General features: G+C 43.8%; 3 long non-coding RNA genes across 3 annotated transcripts in view; 1 reads left to right on the top strand and 2 right to left on the bottom strand.

Annotated features, from left to right (window-relative positions):
• LOC126922840 (uncharacterized) overlaps window positions 1–23,290 on the bottom strand; it is a 177,417-nt gene that overhangs the window by 59,209 nt on the left and 94,918 nt on the right. The gene's annotated exons all lie outside the window — the stretch shown is intronic.
• LOC126922918 (uncharacterized) lies at window positions 10,007–11,065 on the top strand. Its single transcript, XR_007712997.1, has 2 exons — window positions 10,007–10,137; window positions 10,213–11,065. It is a non-coding gene; the product is annotated as an uncharacterized LOC126922918 (long non-coding RNA).
• Window positions 10,307–11,541, bottom strand: LOC126922797 (uncharacterized). The gene is made up of 3 exons (XR_007712939.1): window positions 11,012–11,541; window positions 10,616–10,870; window positions 10,307–10,518 (listed from the first exon to the last, which is right to left on the bottom strand). It is a non-coding gene; the product is annotated as an uncharacterized LOC126922797 (long non-coding RNA).

The raw sequence follows: 23,290 nt of genomic DNA, 5'->3' as shown, positions 1-23,290 counted from the left end.
GACTCGAGTTTCGCGTTCCTATGCTGTTAGCTCGAATTACCGTTTCGCTGTAAACGGTCTTTTATCGAAAGGTTACCGCGAATCTGGTTTTCGATCTTCGTTTCTCAAACGAGCTTCATTCTACGAAAAATGGCGAAAGTTTCGCGCCGTATTTATTTCGGTGCACGGTCGATCTCGTCGACGAAAGAACTTTGTTCGCAACATTTCTGAACGATTTCCTCGTTGCCTCGCGAGGACGGCCAACGAGCCCCTGGTTTCAAGGTTGATCCGTCACGGAACAACCGACACGACCATCCCTTTACACATAATTATTACTTAATTATTACTCTACGTAGAGAGTTTCTCTTTTACTTTCATTTCTTTCCATTTCCATTGCTCTCGATATCTTTCTCTCGCCACTATCTTAGACCGTATATACCTATATACATATACATATACATATTATATATATATATATATATATATATATATATATATATATTTATGTATTATATATTTGTGTACATATTGGGCTGGCAACTAAGTGATTGCGGATTTTATCATTACTACCTAATGGCAAAATCCGCAATCACTTAGTTGCCAACTCAATATGATATATAATATATAATATATATAAGAGTACGTGTATCATATACGTACATATCTATATATATATATATATATATATATATATATTTTAGCGAGTATTACTCAACTTTTTTCTCCATACTTGTCTATCTTTCTTTCCTTTTCTATCCCTGCTTAAAATATACGATGGCTTGGAAGTTGGCGAAAGTTGGAGAATCTCGGCGACGTTCTCCCGCGAGAAATGACTAAATAGATCAAGGGATGGTAACCGCGGTGCTTTCAAACTTTCCATAAACGTTGTCTCACAAGATCTCGGCGACAACCGTGAATTTTTGATGGACGCGAGCGCCACGCTGTCCCATCGATGAACACGGAGATCGATCGCGCGCAAGACGATAAGAGATCGGATACTTTAAGCAGGACATCGACTTTCTTTTCTTTTTCCGTCCGTCTGTTTGTCTCTAGTTACCACTCTATAGCTATATTCTGTCACCGCATGCGAAACTAGAGGACTCACCGCTGCGGACTGCCCCCTCTGCGAAAAAGCGACAAAGAGGCCGCCTCCATGCAACATGCAGATGATCCTGGTTGCTGGCGGGTGAGTCCACCATAGTCTCCCAACGAACGCACTGTCACGCACAACATCCTTACGTGTACCCCTTTACCTTGCCTCTGCCTTTCCCTCTTATCTGTTTTATCGCCAGCGCTGTAATACCCTCACTGTCGCCAATTTAATCGGAACTCTCCGATCCGCCAGGCTTCTCTGTGTTTGTGTCGTACATCTGTCTGTCCGTCCATTCGTACGTCTGCCCGTTCGTTTGTCTACACGTTTGTATGTTTGTTTGGTGTTTCTGCTGTTTTGGCCGTTGATCGAACTGCCACGAAGCTTCACGGGATAAACGTCATCGACGACGTCTCGAAAGGCTGCAGATAGAAGCGGCCAGATATTTGGAACACGCGTGAACCAAGATGCGATGGTCAGAGGATCGCGTTCCTCGCGACAAGAATCTCGTGCAACGCGTTACCCGCGAATCGAATGACCGATGATTCTGCATTCCTCTGTGGTCGTTCCTGTTAATTAAAATTCATCCATCCAACCTACAGCAATCTCTCGCAAGAGGCAGAAATTGCTCGATCGAGACACGCGTGCGAGCTTGCGCGTGCAACGAACGACCCGCGACAGTCAGATATAAAGTTAATGACGAAGCTTGCGAAAGCGAAAATTCTTTCTGTTTGAACCCGATGACCGTCGACGAGGCGGCGTATCGTTGGAATTACGCAACTGCCGGAGGATACGTGTCCTATAGGACAAGGAAGGGAACGAAAGATTTAAAAAAATTGAAGGGTAATTGGCGCGCCGTTTGCGAAATTCTCTGCGCCGTTAAATGTTGCATAACGTCTGAGGAAATTGTTTGCCGCGTGTCCGCTGACACTCCCTTAACTTTCTACATTTGAATTTCAAATGCGCTCGCTCGCGACCTAATAACGCCAAGACGAAGAACGTTTACGATGCTCGTATGATTTGTTAAGCGATCGAATCTTTTCCGCGTTTAGTCATTTGGACGTCACGTCGCCTTATTTCTTTTCACGCAGAAGCATATTGCCTATCTCGATTTATCGGTAAGCCATATATCGTCGTTTACGTCGGACGTCGTCACGTTAGTAACTGGCAAATCCGAGCGATCTTTGCACCATTATCTTTCAGCAATTTCTTCTCGCATTTAGTTGTACTTTTATCGTTTGGTTTAATCGTTTCGTTAGGTAAATCGTGCGTGAAGATCGATAAGGTTCGAGCGATATTCTGTAAATATTTCACTGGAAATTGCCAAATGAAATCGGTGAATAACAGTACACGTGCTAGAGTAATGTACTGAACATCGGATTATCGTTGTTGCTGTAACTTTTATCTTTTTTTTCTTTTTTTTTTTTTAAACAAACTCGTGCAACTTTCGCACGACCTTGAAAGTTGTCTCGCTGCCACGTCGTCTCCTTTAGATCGAGACGAAACGATCCACGCGAATTTCGCGTTATTTTGGCGAGAAAGGCATTGCTAATTTGTTTGCGAATCAGCGCCGCGTGCAAACAGAACTTTGTACGTTTGGTTGAGATCCAAATTCATATAGTTATCAGCAATCGTACGTATTCCACAGTAAGATTAACTAGTTCAAGTTCTTGAGTCGCTGCAGATCGTAAATAGGCCAGGATTTGATACACGAGAAACGTTTATGTTGCATTCGTTATCGATTCCGAGAGACCGCGGAATAAATTTAGAAACGCGTCTTTTTCCCTTTTTCTTCGAGTTAAATTCGGGTTACACGCGCCGCCGTTCATCGCCCATTCCATCGTTTCCTTTTAATCGCAGTTCGCTGCCAAAACGAGCACGAATCCAGTTTATCGGTGTAAACTGTCGTTGTTTAATCGCGTCTTCTTTCTTACACTGGCTTTCGATCGCTGTCTCGTTTTCCTCGCGAACCTTTGTTTTGCCGCCTTCGAAACGCCTGTTCTTGGCATGCGATCAGAGCCCGCTGAAATATCACCTCGCACAGCAAGGGGTAACGCGTACAGGAATTTGTCTCGTACAGCCGCACGTGTCGCCGACAAATACGACAGGACCTGGCTTACCAAGCTATCAATCGTCTCGGTTACACCAACACTGTTTCATAATTCTTGACGGTTCGACCGATAATTGGAAACTTTTGTATACCAACGTTTGGCTTAAATTAATCGCTCGAACGTACGTACATCTCGATCGCAGTCCGTGCAAAAAATGCCTGGATCTTCGATCGATCAAAATGGAAATGAACGATTGGCGTTAAAATTGCATGGGTTAAAGAAATATTATTGTCATTCCAATTTCAACTTTCGACGTGATAGATGAAGCTAAGATCGGTGTAAATTAAGAAGAAGCAATTGTACAAAGGAAACGCGGAAGGTAACAACGCGTTAATTATCGCTATCCAATGTAAATTGTATACAGTGGCTCGCGTAATTACAATGGTCGACACGACGATTCTTTTTTCCTTTGTAAGCGAAGGCTGATGCGCGCTACGAGCTGCAGCCAGCTAGCGCGGTGAACGGTCGTTTGATTCTTTTGTTGTTCAATCAGCCATCGAGGAAACTGTACGTTTTTCCGGAGTCGTCGCGTCGCGCTCGCGCACTGTTTACCGTCTGGTTGCTCGAAATTTGTCCATTGTTTTGCAACGGTGCTGTTCGTTCACCGTAGCAGCTTTCCCTCTTCAAAGGGATCGAATATCGGCATTGGAGAAACGATTTTCCTCGGATTACGCTCTTCGCAGGTGTTCAAGGTTATCGACAGCGTTTTATGAATCGAGCCTCGTAGCTGAAATTAAGACGAGTACATCGACCTACGATAACGCGATTCCCGTGTTCTGCACGAATACACAGATTCTATTTTCGTACTTCTAATTCGGAACATCGATTGCGTGCCTGCAATTAGCCGACGGGTAAACGCTTTTAGCGAAACGCTATTTTTTCGCAGACAATCCGAGCATAGTCTCGGTCGTTCGTCCGAAACTAATTTTCTTCGCCAGGGTAGTCCAATTACACGAACATTTCGCTTATCGCGATGTATATTTCGAATGTTTCTTTGCCACGGTAGAAAGATAACAAAGATACATCGAACGATAACCTGATCCTCCTGGTCCGTTTCGTTGAATTTCGCTCGGCGGTGCGATGCTCGAACGGCCGCCACTCGTCAAGAATTAAGTTGAACCGAGTCGATACGAACAAAGTATCGGCCGTTTGTCGCGCGATTAACGAACTTACGTAACCATTTTCGATCGCGAGCCTGACTCGTTGCAGAACCTCGTCCACTCGTTGACCAACCGAGTCGTCTCGTTTGTAGGAGATCGAAAGATTGGAGCAGTGCGACGAATCGGCGAATTTGCGTGCGATAGCCGCGCGCTTGTATAATCGCCAACTGTTTCAGCCGGATCTAAAGGGTGGAAAATAGGTTGAAAGGCGTATAATCCGCGGCGGTAATTGAGAGACGGTACGCGCGTTAACGTGGCAGGATCGCGTGACAAACATGTCTAAGGGGAATTCATAGAATTATTCTCGTATGGTGAACCGGTTGCTACACTCATCCGATATGGCTCGAACGTGCAGTGCAATTAGGGGTGTGATAGTGTATGTCGTGAGAGGGGAAACGGGGCAGCTAGCTCGTTCGTCAGCCTACCTCGCCCCTTTTTTTCTCTCCCTGGCTTATATCCGTGGAGAGAGGAACGTCGTGGAATTCTGTTCCTCCGGCAAATGATATTTATACCCGTGAAACGTATCGTGCTCGTATTAAATAGGATCGCGTTCTTGCGCGTGTTTCCAGTACACCGATGATACCGGACGAAACTCTTCATAATAGTAAATTCCGATAATAAATCGGTACAGTGTGTCGTGGTGAATTATATTTCGTGTCTGTCGAGCAAATAATTCGATCTAGCGATAGAGGTTGGCGAAGGTTGAATATAGCAATTGTGCTGTTCTGGGATGGAATCTGAAAATGCTTTCAACCTGGTTATCTAGGGAGCGTTACGTAATACACCAAATTATACATGCTACTATTAGATCGTTTTTTGAAAAGAAGGTTATTGATAACCACGTGGATCTCGCTGCCAATCGCTCAGATGTATGCTATATTTTTTTGTTCCAAACAGTTACGTCGTGAATAAATTACGAGTCGAATTAAACGTTATCTGCGAGCTTCCAGCGATAGTATGACGAATGATTAAACGATCTGAGCGAATCGAACGGTAAACCGACGCGTTGCGTCGAGTCAGCGGTATCGACAAGAAGACTGAATATTCGAATGTTTCAGTCTCAGTAAAATTCCTTTCCCAGCCCCATGGTTATTCCCATGGTTTACTTTGCTCCTCGACTTCCTACGAGATCGTTCGATTTTACAGTCGCTCGTTCGACACGGTATTTCGGTACTTGGCCAGCGTGATATCGCGATGAGAAACCTCGGCTCGTACGAGAAAAGGTTTGTTCGTACTCCTTTCCGGTTTTCGGCCATTGGGAAAAATCACACAGTGCATCGATCGCAGCGTATGCGACTGCGTCCGTCTTGCGAGCGAAAATTTCCTTCGTGCGCCGGCATCGATGACAACGAAAACGGATGCCATTTATTCGGCAGCCTGGAAGCGAGGACGTGGCGTTCAAACAGACAGGGAATTCGTTTTTCTACCCTCGTTATTTCTAAGTGGACGGGCAGGATGTTTGGTCGAGATGCGATTTATTTTACCAGGGGCCGGTAAAGCGCCGGGAAAATTGTTTATCGGGAAGCTGCGCGATCGAAGGGGAAAAATGGATTGACAGAGCGGAGTGTTATGCAAGTTTATTACCTTGCACCGATTTAAATATCGCCTTCGCGTGTTTCTAAGGGGACTCTAATCGCTCGTAATCGCATCACACGATTCAAGGCGTGCTTAACACGCTGAATGCCATGGGGGTCACCGGTGACCGGCGCTCAACTTGGCCGTGCCTGTGTGGGGGTCACCGGTGACCGTCGCTCAACCTGGCCGTGACGCCGTTACGTGACCGGCGCACCAAGATTGATAGAAATACATAACTTGCACAAATGTCAATAATTATAAATTTGTTGTTATTACCATCGTTACTACAATGGTGTGACGAAATTAACGAAGTATAAAACATATAAAAATAGTTTTTTGATACATGAAATACAGATCTATTATGTGCTCCCCCGACCAATGGCTGTGAAACATGGGAAAAACCGGATTTTTGCGTGTTTTACCGTAATAAACAATAACCGTAAGGAATGTTTCGATTTGAAACATGTTTGACGGCAATTAAGGACCTTGACAGTAAAGTAAAACATGCTAAATCTTGTGACGGTTCTTTAGGATTATTGCGGGTCCGAATAAGTATGATCGAGAGATGGATTATGGTTTATGGTAGGTCCCGGGACGTAACAACATAGAAGAATTATTTAGCAACACGAACGAACAATACGAGGTAATTTATGATCGAAAAAAAAATAAGTGAATCGAGCGAAATTGAAGTACGGCGCGATGGGGGTCACCGGTGACCTCGGTGAGATAAATTCATCAATGATGATTATATACCGTAACATATATCTTATAGGTAGTATTTCAACGTTATATGCATGGCATAATAAAAAAATTCATCGTGACGCCACTGCCAAATCCTGTAAAACTGGCATGTCATTGAACGTGTTAAGGTCGATGAGAATACGCGTTCGAACGAGTGGTCGAATTGACTGGAAATATTTGACTCGAACGTGGAATACGAATCAGCCAGGCAAACCAACGGGATACTACGAACGATGACGGCGATTCTACTTGATTATTCGAAAGTGTGCCGGGTCGCTATGTTAGGATCGTTTGGCATTTCCAAAGGACAAATCACCGCCGAACACGAACGAACGCGTTCCTTCGGAAGTATGAAGAGCGCAAAGGGCGTTTTTCCCGAGAAGACGTCTCGACTATGCCACATCGATCGCGTGCAGCTGCCGTCCGCTTGTTTTCGCGTTTCGCATGCCTAGATAGGCTCTGATGCCGCAGCGGTGCAGCTGTACTTCCGCAAAACTTCCGCCCAACTTTCGCGCACGCTTCGATTTTCACTCGGAAATTTGTTTACGCGACGCGTTCGACCGGCTCGAAGCTTCCCTTCGAGCTTTCTTCGCGGCTGTCCACGTACTTGCCCTTCTGTTTCTTGCGCCAACGACGCGTACTACGCTGGGAAAAGTTCGAACGCGAACTCGTGGACGCGTGTTTATGCGCGTACATTCATGTTTTACGCACGCTGACCGCTTCTGTCTTGCGAACTTGCATGACCAACAGACGCTGTATCGTGTGTGATGATACGTTTGAATATGATACGCTTGCTCGCGAGCGCCACTCTGTCGACATAGGGTTGGTCAAGTTGTGCTATATATTTTTGTTGAGTTTCTCGCGCAACAGTTTACCGTTTCACCAGCGGCACTTTATTTAGATAGCGAGCGGATGGATGTACGCGCGTAAGCATCGGCCGTCAGGTGAGAGGTTTATTGATTCTATTTATTCGTTCTTGTTGCACAAATCGAAGCATGCCATTTTAGTAGAGATCGGTGTTTACCCGAAACGTGGATGGGCTGGCGTCTAAAATCGGTGGGGTTAAAAGCGCTTTGCGCGCCGTACTTAGGTCGTTCGATGCTTAAAATATCAAATGCTGCCTTTCAGACGAACGAAAACTTCGCACGGCCACGCTGCCACAAAGTGCATCGTTTCTGCGCGTAAGTGTACTTTTAGCGCAGCTCACGATCTCCGCTAGGAAACGTGATGCGAGCTCAAAGCATAATGGCAACCGAGAACAGTTACCATCTCGCTGTGATTTTTAACGTTTCCACGTCGAAACACCTTCCTTTAATTCGTATCGAAGCCTTTGCAAACGGCGACGTCTGAAACCGCCGACCTAATTACGACGTAATTAAATCCACGCTTGCCAGAAACCAGGCGATCGCTCAGTTCGTTCTCCAAATGATAGCCGAAGCTGCACCGTTGAAAACGCTCGATCCTCGAGCTGCTTGCCCGAGAGTCTCGAAACTCGTCGAGTGGTTGGAATTCATCGTTTCCAACGATCGACCAAACCACCGCGAACAGCATCTCCTGCTGCCTCATATTCTTCTACCTCGGACATGGTAACCTTCTTTTTCTCTCTGATTGTTTTGCACGCAACGGACGATGGCCGAACGATTTACCGTCCACAAGGTCCGTTCGTACCTAATCGTATCGAAACTTGTTCCGAAACAGAATAACTCTGATGAAAAGTTATTTCGTAGACACGTCTATTTCTTTCTGTTGTCGTTCGGCGAATGAATTTATTATTACGATAACGATGCATCGGAATACTTCCATTCTTCTTACTTTTACTTCCTGATGATCTAAGATTGTTTCATTCCTATCAGTCGTGTACTTATACAGCTTGACCTGTTCAACTTAGAATCATGGTGCTGTAGAGAATAGTTTCGAATGACGAGATAATTCGAAGTTAAATTTTAAAATAATAAATGAATAAGTACAGACAATATTCGCTAAAGACAGTGTACAAATCGCTCATAAGATCGTTCGAGATTAACTGAGAAAACTGGTCACCTTACGATCGTTTTCGTTTATTTGTACTGGTCAGGGGAAAGCCGGAAAATTTAAATTCGAATTTGTTTGACGATTGCACGTAGCCGCAACATTGTCTTACCCGGAGTTTATTTATTATTACATTATGTGTATCCTAACGATATTGATACTCCCAGGCAAAACAGCAACATGATACAAATTATCCTCCAGCTCATGTGCCGCTACAATGCAAACTGACAAAATTAATCCAAATGTTTGGTTATCCTTTTCTTTCACTTGAGAAATATTTTCATATGCATATGTATATAAGTTTCAATAATTGGATAATTCAGGGATCGACACTGAAGTCTGAAAATCGAGTTTTTTTTATCATGAAGTGATTTGATAAAATACAAAAATGAACAACAATTAATATGCGTCTATAACAATCAATAAAGATGATTATCTAAACGGGAAATAATAAGTCTTTGGTGCAATGTTTACCTGAAAATGGAGAATCGATTTTCAACGTCCTGAGCTACCTATCTTTCTTCTTCAGTCTTTAAATCTTAAATCTTCAGTCTTTATAATCTTAAACAACTATTCTGTAACCTTGATGTCTCTCTAATGTAACCCTCTGTCCGTCCGTTTAGGGAACACGTGCTTCTTCAAATGGTCGTCCGTAAAACAAAAGAAGATCGGTCTGTCCGTGAAACACAGCCTGTCGTGCTACCCCTAAAACAAACAGAATCCCTATCCTACATGAACTCCCCTGGGGAGTTTACATCTCCCCTCCTCGTGTTGACAATTACATCGTTAATTATCTTCTCTGTAAGGGGACAGCTTACTCGAGTGGAAGAGATTCCCTTCGGATCTCGGATTACCGTTATCCACTTCATGTATAGAGTTTGAAATCCTTCTTAGAATTTTGGAAGGTCCTTTCCTAATTTCTTCCAGCTTATTTCTATTCATTTTGTTTCCGTTGTGGGTGAAGACTATATCACCAATTTTAAGTTCGTGTTCTCGTCTTTTTTTTATCGTATTTTTGTTTGTTGATTTCGAAATTTCTTGCTGAATTTTTGAATGCTTCTTCTCTGTCTCTTTTTAGGATTATCTTATTCTCCGTTATTCCCTCAGGGGTGATTTCGATCATTTTTCCATACAGTAAGTGATTTTTGGCAAATCCCGTTACACTGTATCTGGTGTTATTATATTCTTCTAAGCTTTCTTCTGAGATTTTTGTCCAGTTTCTCTTATTTTTGTCTGAATTGATCTTACATCTGATCCTGTTTACTAATGTTTGATTTACTGCATTTGTTGTTGTCTGTATATTTTCTCTTTCAATTTTGTCTTGGACTTCGATAGGTAATCCAATGACAGTCAGGTGTATCCTCACATCTTCAGGCATTTTCCTTTTTACTTCCAATATTAGTCGTTTTTTCTCTATTGCATATTCTGTGAACGAACCTGAAAAATATTTAAAGTTGTAAGCATATCATATTGCCGGCCAACCTTTATTCTTAAAGGTTTTTAGAAATGCTACTTTCCAACCTTCCAGTTGTGTCCTTCAGCTTTTAGTAGATTTGTTTGGTACCATCTTTCTGCTGTTTTTCCTAGATACTTTCTTAAACCTTTGACTTTTTCCTCGTTGCTTTTTATTTTGTATTTTTTTGCATTCCTCTTCATACTTTGATATCCAGTTTGTGGCTTTTTGAGTTCCTTTAAATTGTTCTATATTGAAGTTTATTTTCTCTATTTCCCTCTTATCTCGTCTTTGGAGGGTCTCTAGAAGTTTTCCCATGTCCCGGTTGGGTGTCTTGATATCCGTCTTTGTTTTTTCTTGTGGAGGTTATTTGTGCTTCCCCTAAGACAATGTCTCAGAATACTAAGTTTGAATCCGTATCGATATACAATGCTGTCTTATCATCTATTATGAGTTTAATATTTCTATATTGGCCTACCTTGGTTAGACTGTTTGCGGTCTTTTTCACTGTTGGTAAACTGAATAATTGTTGATGGATCTTTCTTTCTTGATATTCCGGGGGGAGGGGAAATATAGCACATTTCGTCTTCTGGTCTTCTGATAGATTCTATACTCTCTATCTTCTCCCCTTTCGCGTTCTCGGCCATGACGACGCGTAGGTTAACTTTCAGCGCCATGACGTGGACAAAATCGATTTATAAGGTTCAATAATTGGATAATTCAGGGATCGACTCTGAAGTCTGAAAATCGAGTTTTTTTATCATGAAGTGATTTAATAAAATACAAAAATGAACAACAATTAATATGCGTCTATAACAATCAATAAAGATGATTATCTAAACGGGAAATAATAAGTCTTTGGTGCAATGTTTACCTGAATATGGAGAATCGATTTTCAACGTCCTGAGCTACCTATCTTTCTTCTTCAGTCTTTAATCTTAAATCTTCAGTATTTCAAATCTTAAACAACTATTCTGTAACCTTGTTTGTTTCTCTAATGTAACTCTGTCCGTTCGTTTGGGGAAAACGTGCTTCTTCAAATGGTCGTCCGTATAACAAAGGAAGATCGCTCCATCCGTCAAACACAGCCTGTCGTGCTACCCATAAAACAAAAAGAATCCCTATCCTACGTGAACGCTAGGGAGTTTACATATATATATTATATTTTTATAGTTATGTTATAGTTATAAAATATAGTTATATCTTAAGGATACCTCTGTGGCCTCTATTAGCACTGCTCGACACTTTGCAGTTACCAGTCTATCTTATGTTGAAGTAATCGCTTCAAGAAAAACTCTACACCTTTTCTTTTGTCTACCGGTGACCTGAAGATTGCTGTTACAGAGAAAATAGAATTTAGTGAAAGAAAAAATTGGAGGTAGTCCATATTATTCTGCTGTTGAATATAAATTTTCTTTTGGATTACAAGGTTTAGAAATAAAAGAGCTATAAGTAGATCTCTATAGCCTTCAGATAGAACTACAAGGTCAACATTTTTGGTAATGTTCTTTGCTATAAATGTATGAACGTGCTCCCTATCATAACTTCTTCCTATTGTATTGTAACACTGTAAGAGTGAGCATCTGGATCAGCATACCTATTTCAATATATTTTTCTATTACAAAATCATCCACTCGTTCCTCTATCAGTCAACCTCAACATCTTATTCCATTTTTATCTTTATTATAATTTTTCATTTATACCGATCTCATTGTAATCTGTATCGTCATATTGATCTATATTAAAATTACTGATACACCGTTCAAAATGCTTAGTTTCATTTATGGGATATGTAGGTACTCTAAGAATAGAGACACTTTAAGAATCGCATATTACTATAACGCTATAGCGAGGAATATCGTTCTATTGTTTGGTCACACTGTTACCGAAATATTTGAATTACACGAATAATATTCTTCAAATAAGTTGTTTGGGTATCCACCATGTCCTACGATAACCATAACTATTGATCTACGATGTGTCGACTGAATGTAACGTCGCTCGAGCGTCGAAATCTTACGATGGTCCTGATTTAGTATTTCCACGTGAAATACTAAACGATACGGTTAGAAATCGCGAAATTTTATCTTGTTTCAAATTATATTGTTTCTCGACGCAGTTTAAGCCATCTTAAGTCTCCTCCCATAATAATCGCGTCATAAGCTCTATGCTCGTTTTATTCAATTTTAATGAATTTTCCAAAGTTCTACACTTTCTTTATTCACGCGCCACCTGCGATGGCTGCATATTTACGTTGTACACCGGAGGCTTCTTTTTTAACCCGTTAATAAATAAATAAATTAGAACTATACATGGAACAGGCCGTATAAAACAGGCCAAACTGATTTCCAATACAAAGGTTGCGAGTTACTCGAGTAATTTCCAAAGATTAATTTACTTCCGAATGTAACGTACAGATCGATCGAATGTCTCTAAAATACGCACACTGCATATAATTTTGAAATAACGAAAGCTAAATGCCAATAACGAAACGAACGACTGTTCGCTGGTGGAAAAGCTGCTAGCAGTTGCAGTGATTCGCGTTTGGTTTCAGGGTAGCTGACTTGCTAGGCGACGTGGCACGTTACCGAGCTTTCGCTGATGCTGCAACGAAGCAATTGACTGGGCGCGCTCGGCGAGTTACGCGCGGAGAAACGTCAACTCGCAACCGATAAATTCGCGTCCCAGGCGACGTGACGCGACGCGACGTCTCGGCGCGCGCTCGTTCGAACATACGCGAAGCCGCGGCCGCTTTAATACCCAGTTGTTTCATTACTGTCGGTCGTAGAAAGTTATAATTATCTTTAAAACTTCCGAACAGCCGGTGCATTATTATATAATTGGAATTACTCGGGCTCGTGTGGAAACGAGTTGTACAACACGAAACTTTTAACAAGTGACCATTCACAGTTATCCGATTGCTCGAGCGCGATATTCTTTTTCTCCTTTTACGAGGTCATCTCCGAACAAAAACGTTCGATTGTTCGATCTCGTACTCTGTTACTTGCGATTCCAGCTTACGGCTGCAGTTTCATTTTTATCGCCCCGTTACCTTCCATTTCGCTGCGTTTTTCAAGCATTTTTGAAACATACGACCGTTTCTTTCAATTCGACGATTCGCGTCCAATTGGTAATTAGTCGAACATTTTCACAATGGTGGCGCAAATAATCGCCGCTTTTTGCGCGCGAAGCAACCCGATGAACCCGAAGTTTGTCGCACTGTTCGATTGCAACGCCATCTCTTTCACCAACTGCAGAAGCTTAATTACCATTGTTTCCGTAAACAATCGCGTGGCAGTCGTTAGGGAAAGACGATGGATGACGAGAATTAGGTCGTAGACGTTGTTCGGTGGAGAAATGATGGCGCACGTTTGTCGCGTTTTTTCGAGAACGCGCGTGCCAGTGACACGCGAAAATTGGATTCTTTTCGCTGGAACGATGATTCCAGTAATCTATTTGCGCGCCGTTGAAAGTCCACGGAGACGATATATTATGCAACCGCGTTACGTAATACCGAGTCTCCTCGCAACCAAAGTTGATCTCTTCTTACGTAAGCTCGGCCGTTTTCCACATTTCCGGCTCGAAATTACACTTACTTCCGCGTTTCCATTTCAATGATTCAACTTTCGTTCGTTCTTGTTTAATAACGTGGACGATCGATAATTCCACCGCGACTTTTCAACTTCTTTCAAACAGATCGTTTGCCCAAAAATGTCAGCGGAAAACGACGTCTGCGTTTACATTCTCGGTGATTGGTTCGGTCTCGCGGTTCAAGTCGAAGAATCCGAACTTTGACATACTCCGGTGGAAATACGCCGGCGGATACGTCGTATGTATCTTTCAGCGACAAAATCCTCGTTCATCTGTTCATTTATACATCGGATTACATCGGCTTTCCGCCGGTGTCATGTTTAGTACTCGAATCGATCCTTTCGTATCTTGATTCATCGCTGTGATTTTTATGCTTTAAAGCTCGTTTCTGTTCCGCTGTAAAGATTTATGCTATCGCGTCGAGCGCGAAACAGCATGAGAAATGCTGGCCTTTAGACAAAGGAAGTTTAAGTTTCACTTTGCAAGAAATTTACCAAATGTCCAGCTGGATAAATTGTAAAGTACAATTTAATGATATGTAGCGGCACAACTTCTGTTGGACGACGATAGCGCAGTGGTTAGCGTCTTTGGTTACGAACGTTTCGGGACCCGGGTTCAAATCCCGGCGCCTGTAGTTTGATTTTTCTTTCCATGATATCTAAATGAAAAGAAAAGCAGCAATGCCTCGCTAGCGCCATCTACACCAGCAGTAGCACTATCATCACTAACTACACATTACACCTCAAATAATAAAACAAAACTTTGCAAAAAGTCTCAGACGCATGAAAAATACTCTTCTTCTTACAGATACCACATATTACGTTTGTTTTCGTAATTATCGTTTCCTAACACGCGTCAAGTTTCGTAGAAGCGGTGTTAACCGCTGCATCGAATTCCACGTGGGTCGCTTCGATTATTCAGAAATTCCTGTTGGTAAAAACGAAATTTTTCCCGAACCGCAGTTTTATTTTTATTTCCTCGAAAACATTCTTTCGTCTTTTGCACGCGAATGCTCGGAACCGTTCGACCGAGCACAATAAACGTTCGTTTCTACGAAAATTCCGCTCGTTTTCGGTTACCTTCGCCGTGAAAAACAATGTAAAACGTTTTACTCTGGCAACGGTGATAGTCTTTCGGCGAAGAGCTCGACCGACGTTTTCGTTCCTGTTCTACCGCAAGCGCGTCATTGTTTTGAAAGCTGCAGGGCGAAAGTACTTTGCTTCTTCGGACTCGATTGTCTCGCGGACCGCCACTCGCAGACAATGGTCCCTTCCGGTTGGTCTAACGACAGCTTAAGCGAGGTACGCGCTGCCTCTCGAGATACTCGAGCAACGACCGTCACCTGTTCCTCTCGTTTCCACTTCCGTGAACTGTGTGTAGGGAATTTTCGCGCGGATCAGTTAACACGCACAAAAAGCTTATCGCGAGCTGAGGCGACATTCGCGGTCAAATTACGAGCTGTGTGTTTCGCGAGATAACGCGCGATCGAAGGACTCTCTCGTTAAACTCTTAGCTACGACGGGCCACTATAGTGGCTTTCGCGAATATCGTCTTATATTACGACGCGCTGCTATGGTGGCTTACTCTACTCGCTCATTCGCTCATCGTTTCAACCAAATGATCTTTTTCAATCGTCTTGCCTCGCACTTCCTTGCGCCCTCGCAACGTTCTATGACAATGTTAACAATATACAGACAGAATATATAGTCTTTGTTTTTGCCAGTGTCAGATGTCAATTGTTTTTTTCCGTTAATATAAACGTATCATTATTCGATGCTCTTTTTAACATAGAGATCCGTGTCCTTCTAATTTCGTAGAATCTTCAAGCTGAAAACGTCGCTTGGAAATAGAAAACGAAGAGCAATTTGAAAAACACTACCGCGCCATGAGCGTGAACATTGTGACGTGTACGCGGTGCTTTAAAATATATCGCACCCGATTGTATTATCAATTATTAAAGTAAATTATTCGAGTTCAAGCATACGCATCGTATCTTTGAGAAAAATTATAATTTAATTACCAAAAACTTCGTTGCAATGTGCTTGCGTAGGCAACGCCATTGTCCGTCACGCGTTGCAGTGCCGTATCGTTTACGCGTAATTCGCGTGAAACTCTACGCAAAATTCAACCGCATCTAATAGCTTAAAATAATCATTGGAAATGTTCGACGAAAGATATCACGCAAAAGACGAGGATAACTTCGACCAGACGATGTTGTTCATTCGCGTGGAACAGCGAGGTTGCCTCTTTGGTAAGAAAACATTTGACCGGGTCGTTCAATGACGGCGAAATGTCTTTAGAAACGTACACACGCGACGACCATACTGCTGCACAAGTTAGAAAGACCGTCCAATCTTCTGGTGGAAAATGAGGCGGAACGGGCGGTCGATTCGCCTCTTGTCGATGCTGCAGGCAACCGGAATATATGTCAACGCGTTATTTCCTGTCGTTATTGGCTTCCGACTGATATATCATTGCTGCGTAAAGTGGTCGTCTATTACTCGCCATCGTATTCACGCCATTTTATCCCTTCGATAAACAATCCCTTGCTTTTGTTCTGCATTCACGCGTAAGTAATTTTTTTAATGCAAGGTACCGACGATTCTTTCTGCAAAAGCAAACCTACCGTTCGAGGTTGAACGTCAATTACGAGGGAAATAAGATCCGGGTCAAAACGATCGGCCGCTTATTCGTTCGTTGACATAAACTCCTTGTCTGATCGAAACCGGCACAGGTATCGGCCGGCTTAAGCGGACGAATCAATTACTCGCCGCGCCATTGAAAATATTTTTGTTGTCATCGCGACTCCGACCGCGTTCTATTTTTTGTTGGTCGAACAGACAGAATGAACAGCGCGCGTCGATTACACGCCGCCCTGTCAACCGACTCGCAAGTTGCTTGCGACGACGAATGGAAATTTATTTAGCGTCAAATTACACGAAAATATTCCCACGGATTGTAGGCGGCTGGGAAATTCTTCTGACAGACCGTAGGACCCGGCCAGCGAGCGGAAAAATAGCCAGCGAGAGGAAGTTGCAGGCTTCTCGTTGCCTCGAGAGCTGAGAAATCGCCTCAACTTTGGCAATTTCCTCCTCGCTATTTACGCTGATTTACGTGGCATCTCCTCCAGGGACCCGCAACGAGCCTACGTTCCCGGCTTGCAGCTTTCGTTGCATCGCGTCTTTCTTGCCTCCAAGGTCGTACAGTGGTTAGAAATTCCTCCAAACGAACGATTTTCTCTCTGCATTGGCTTCTGTCTGCGAACCTGGACAGCGCCAATTTTCCCTTCCATTGCAATTCAGTCGGATAATTTTTCTAGGAAAGATAAAGCTTCTCGTTCGGATAGACTAGGTAAATTTATTGGCGTTTGAACGATCGAACGAGATTCGAAGGTTACAAAGCGAAGGTGATGTACGCGAGTTAAGAGCGTCCACGTCGCGTTTCTCCTTGGCCCTGTGCGAAACTAATGGTCGCGACGTCTCCGCTGCTAGAATAATACGTGCAACGATACTCGAAGAGGTGGCAGCTGAATTCGTAAAAGCAGAGTACACGTAGGAGGGAGGTAGGAGGCGGGAGTAATTTTTCATGCGGCATTAATGGCCGCTGCGTCATTTTCATTGCCGTTGCTTTTCACGCGAGGATTCCTCGTCCAATTTTCCTGCCACAACCTCTCTACTGAGTTATTTTTACCAACCAGGTTCCGTGGTTCAACACGAAACAACGGTGAAGAAGAGGAAAGAGGCGATGTTGCAGTCGCGACAGCTATTTCGATTTTTCAGCGCTCTCCATATGGAAATATCACGGTTTTGCGCGATCCTTTTAGGGGTAGGAAGGAAGTATCGACGCGATACCTTCGGCAGGTCGTATTTTTAGTCGGCTGCGTGACTTTCCTGTTCTCGGTACACTCGATTTATTTTCACTGCGAACGCGAAACTTCCGTTTCGCTCGCGTTAATCCAACTTCTGGATGCAACGAACGCGCTTCCACCTGTTTTCTGCGATTTCCACGGACTGCCAACTGTTCCCGCTGCGCTATTTATTTATCCACGCATCTGCCGCGCCTAGTACGCAAAACGGGACTAAGAAAAGCGCAACACGCGCCCTCTTCGTTGTTCCGTTGACTCGGCTAACGATTCGACCGAGTCGGGTCGCTGGATCGAGCTGCGCCCATGTCGAGCGTATCAAAGATAATCGGTTTTCAAATTAGCGGCGTTTTCCAGGCCGAATTTCTGTAAGGTCACCTCGACGAATCAACCGGACGAATAGCTTGGTTCGACTGCTGAAACGATTACGCGGCGAAATGATAACTTGGTGAAGCCGAAGCTTAATTCGTCAGGCCGTGCGGACGAATCGACAAAGTTCCTCTGGAAATTCGTCTCTGCTGCCTCTTTCCACGTATTCTCTCCCCCCTCCTCTCTCTCTCTCTCTCTCTCTCTCTCTCTCTCTCTCTCTCTCTCTCTCTCTCTCTCTCTCTCTCTCTCTCTCTCTCTCTCTCTCTCTCTCTCTCTCTCTCTCTCTCTCTCTCTCTCTCTCTCTCTCTCTCTCTCTCTCTCTCTCTCTCTCTCTCTCTCTCTCTCTCTCTCTCTCTCTCTTTGAAATCGATGCGAGCGGCGTGACGCGGACCGCGAAATCACCGTGTCCGTGTCCCGATTTTCCAGTATCGCCTCGATGCACGTATACCTACGTCAGGAAATTCGGTCGATCGATTTTCCGAAATAAAGAGGATTTCGGCAAGGGAGAGTTTCCGCAGGACGACGGAGAACAGTTGGAACCGGGTCGATTTCACCGCTCCCTGCGTTATCCTTCACAACGTCCAACACGTCGCTTCAACAGCCTTTCGTCGTTTCGCCAGCATTTCGTACTCGCGTGATAGGACGCGACACCACGTTCGTACGATAAAAACGTGTGAGACAGGTTCGTGAGAACACAGCAGCAGGATCTGCCGGTTCCTCGGGCAAAAGCAAAGTGTCGGCCCGTTGAGACGAAGGACGACCACGGATCCGCTCGTGAAAGCCTCCTCAGCCGAATTCGAATATAGGTCAACGATGAGTCCGATCGATAAACGATCCACTAGCGGCATACTGTACGGTAACTGCATTATCGACGATTACCGAAAGAAGATCCCGACTGGAAAGCTCGAGGTTGCACCGGTTCTCGTACGTTCGCATCTTACTTGTGGCCTGACTTGCTCGGCATAATGTTTATTGGAAGTGGATAACGGTAATAATGGTAACCAAGCCAAGATGAATTTCCCAAATAGCGACACCGGTAGAGGGTGGGGGAAAAAGGATTGCTGAGCCGAGTCGATCGCGCTAATATGCGATTCGAGCTGCTTAACGTTACCATCGATGAGTGGCTGTTTTATTCAGCCGAAAGTGGATGAAAAGCAGCATACGCTTCTATTTTCGTTTCCCGTAATAAAGATCCCTACGCTTTCGCAGAAAGTTTACCGCGAATAAACGTATTGCAAGCCAGTTTGTTACAAACGCCGGATCTTCTTTTTTTTTTTATTCGAATATTGTAAGTAATGTAAGGTAAGGTTTGAACCCAGCAAGGTTCTCGAGGTTCTCTATCGAAGCTTCTCCTTTTCGATTCGAAAATATCGTTAGAAAATGGTATATTTGCATGGAACTGGCGAAGAGGTGAAGTATAGAATAGCAGCAAGTATGACCTAACGGTACAGGAAAATTAGTGTAGTTTGTGGCGAACGAAGCGAAATAGTCTTTTGTGCCTGGTTTTTTCAAAAGCGATTCGCTCGACCGCGAGTCTCGATAATTTTCCTGCCACTGCAATTTGCCCGTCCGCAACCACTCACGTTCCATTTTACGAAACTACGTCCCCTAGTGTTACAATCTACGCGGATGATAATATTTCACGATTCTTCTTTATGTGTTGTAATGGAAGTTTATTGGTGGAAATTTCGGTATCGCAAATCCTAATACAACGGTGTCCTAATATCAGTCTGCGAGGGAAACTCATATCGACCGAGGGAACTCGTAAAACTTGTGAAATTTAACGTGGTCCTTTGTCACGGAAGATCGGCTACTTTTTGGCAATCGCATCGGTTTAAATTTCAAATTTCAACGAATTATTGAAGTTGTTCGTAGGAATCGATAGCCGCGGTAGGTGGGGGCGTATTCGCGTACGTGTAAAACAGATAGCCGTAAGCACGGAAGGTTTGATTTACGCGCCGAACTTCCACTTCATTTCGGCATTTGCACTCTGCTTGCACTCTCGCCAGAATCAAAGACACAACCGCTGTCGGTTATGATTTCTGAGGAAATGAAAACTAAGGGAATCAATTTATGAAATCGCTACTGAAATCGCTTATCGACTAGCAAAGCACTTATTTTGATTTTCCTGTTGCTCAAACAACTGCACATGTCATCGAACGCTTACGCGTACACTGTACGTTAACCGAGCGTAAGGAAAACGCGATTTACGCTACAATTTTTATTCAACGCGATAATAATTTGAACCGTGTAAACATCGTTCCTGATATTTTAATCGTTTGTTTTCTCGGAGAACTAACATCACAACATTAACATTAACAGAGAACAAGAAGGACTATCGTAACAGGCCTTATAAATAGAACTTGGAAAAAAAATAAAGTAGGGTGAGAAAAGGAAAAATGATAATAGCTTTATCCGCGAATTAATCGCCTTAGAAACATCTTGGGTTAATTTCATTACAAAACGTTCGATCGTTTCTCCCTTTTGATTTTCAGCGGCCGACAGCATTTTGTTTATTCCGCCTGTATAAAATGCTTACAAACTCAACGGCGAGTAATCATTATTATTACACAGCGGATGGCCACTGTAATGAGCTTCGCTGGAAAATGAACGGCACGCGAAACGTTAATTAATTCACGAGCCGGGTCGAGTCGATCCCCGCGTTTGCTTATTTATCGCGGCGAGGATCGCGTGAAACGCCGCTCCGGCTGCTTTCCGTCACGGTGTTACCTCACCGTAACGCCCCGAAAAAACCCATCGATAAGCGGCGACTTGTTTCGTGGTAAGTTGGCGTTGCGCTTCCGCTCGTTCAAATTCAATTCATTAGACGATCGCGACGTTTTCTTTTGCGCGCCTTTTGCCCGCGGTGAAACAGGCGCGCTCGATACCTCCTCGTGCACGCCATTCGCGCCCATCACGTAACTCGCAATAAACACGATCGTTACAGTGTCCTCTGCGAAATTTTATCGACACGTTGCTGTTCGCGAGCGACCGCGAGTTTCGCGCGTCGGATTTTCGAACGTGGATGCGCGCGCATCTTACTGCCACGCTGATCCGTGAAAGCGATCGTCCCGATAAGGTTAATTTTTCGATGTTTATCGAAATAAGGTGGGAAAAGTGAAGTAGGGCCGCGTGATCTTTTGCGGGGCCTGAATACACATTCAAATTCTACACTTAAATTTTACAACGAGGAATTATTTATTTACAAATGCTGTTACATATTATATACTTTTTATAAGCAGTTTTTGAAACAAATAATTCGCTTTTAAGAGGCAAAAAATTCAATGAAAATACTAAAAAGTACATTTCTCTGAAAGAGCCAGGATTTTTTTATCTAAAGTAGTTTCCAGCATATGAGCACTTTATGGAGTTGCACTGATTTTTCTCACTCTCTTAAACTGAATCAACGCTACTAAAAAAATGTCTTACATCTGTTAATGGTATCATCATTCTGTAAAAAGATAATCAAAATCGGTGTTTTTTAATTGGATGATTTTCGTAGATCGCGGGGCCGGGTTCCGGCGAATATGCTGAACCTGCCTTGTGCCGGCCCCGAGGTGAACCCTTTGTACGTTTGATCGTCTATAAAGTAAAATATTTCGTGCCTGAACAGCTATCCGCACGAAACGTTGTAAAACGCGCTCAAAATGATCCATTTGCATGAAAAAAGTCTTTTTTTCGGTTGCCCCGATACTCGGAAGGTCGAAAGAGAACGAAACGTGTAGCTCTTTACGCTACATTTTAACACTTGACGTAAGACGACTCGGCTTGTCATTAATTTAGTCGGAGTTACGCGAATGACGTGTGCTTTTCACGTGGACAGTTGCTCGCAACCAGCCAAACAAAGCGAATCACGATGCAATTACTGGAAGGAGAGAATAGCTTGAAAAGCAAGATGAGATAGCCCACCTGCTCGCTTATCAGACGAATCGGGTCTCGCGTGTCGCGAAACACTCTCTACATTCTATGTTCACAATTACGAGTCGACGTATATCTTACGACGTCTGTTGGTTGCTGCAAGAGACACCCGTTTCCGTTTAAACGTCAACTGAACATCGTGTTCATCGTGGATGGAATACCGAGCACAGGGATGCACGACTGTTCACCGGCAACATACCTCACGCAAAGAATTGCTGTTTTTATGCACAAGCAAGTTTGATCGATGCCAGTGAAAGCCAGCAAACTTCTGCTTTTTATACTGCGATCCAGCTAATTTCTAGAGGCGGAGGGTAGGTCAAGATCGGATACCAACCATATTTCTATCGATGATTTTCATCGATAAAAAAAGAAAATCGGAATTACGATATCTACGATTGTACTCGATAAAAACACAGTGCTTTATTTTGTTAAAAATATGACATTGAACCAACAAGAACCGTTGCTTGGTAAAACGTCGATCGGCTGTACAGATCGGTTGGTTTTACGAAGAGGTGCAGGTGGCGCCATTAACGCAAGCCAGTAGCACGATCAGAGTGGACATAAAAGAAACATAGGCAGGGACTGGTTGAAACGGTCGTTAACACGTTAACGTAACCATAGGAAAGGTAAGTTCGCTTAGATAGGTTAACTTTGTTGGTCGACGCGACGGTAGGGACGTGTGCAACGACGACGACTACGGCAAACGCGACTCGGTCGTGGAGAAGCTGGTGGGAGAGCAAGAGGAGTAGATTGCCTCGTGGAGCGAATGGCGCGCACCGGAGCGGTTGATCGTATTCCGTGCAGGAGCGCGGAAAGAATATCGAGCCGGTGGTGGTTGCGATGGGAAGTTGCGAGGGGTCTCGAGCGAGAGGAAAAGGGAGGGCGAGTAGAAGAGCAGAAAGGCGGTTGCGGGTGGCCGATGGCAGGTGACCGAGGGGTGGTCTACCTTGTCGCGCGCGCTGCTTCAACAAACTAAGCGTAAGAGAGAGAAGTTTCGAAGGATGCCGCGGCACGCGCCTTCGCAAACTAACCGAGTCACGCTCTTATCTTTCCGTTTCCGCGGAAGCACCGCGTAGCCGGGCTCGTCTTCGCTTTCGACAAACGTCGCGTTCGCGAATGTACCACGTCGGTTTCCTCGTTTCTATTTTCCACCAACATCGGCTATCTATTTATGCGCGCGTCTCGCTAATTCTAGCTCTTGTCATATTCAATTTTCTATTATTTTCGCCCGATCGAAAAGAAATTGCGCCGATTGCTCGACCGTCGAAGCTATTTCATCTGCTGTCCTCGATCGTCTCTCGTACGAAATTGCAAATCGAACTAGTGAGTGTTTCGTAGATGTGGCAGAAACGAGGACGCATCGTGTTTGCAGGATTAAACGAGTGTCTCGAATACCGTGAATTCCAATGGGGA

This window comes from Bombus affinis, chromosome 1, assembly GCF_024516045.1.
Source record: "Bombus affinis isolate iyBomAffi1 chromosome 1, iyBomAffi1.2, whole genome shotgun sequence".
NCBI classification, from domain to species: Eukaryota; Metazoa; Arthropoda; class Insecta; order Hymenoptera; family Apidae; genus Bombus; species Bombus affinis.
This window is presented reverse-complemented; position numbering and strand designations above follow the sequence as displayed.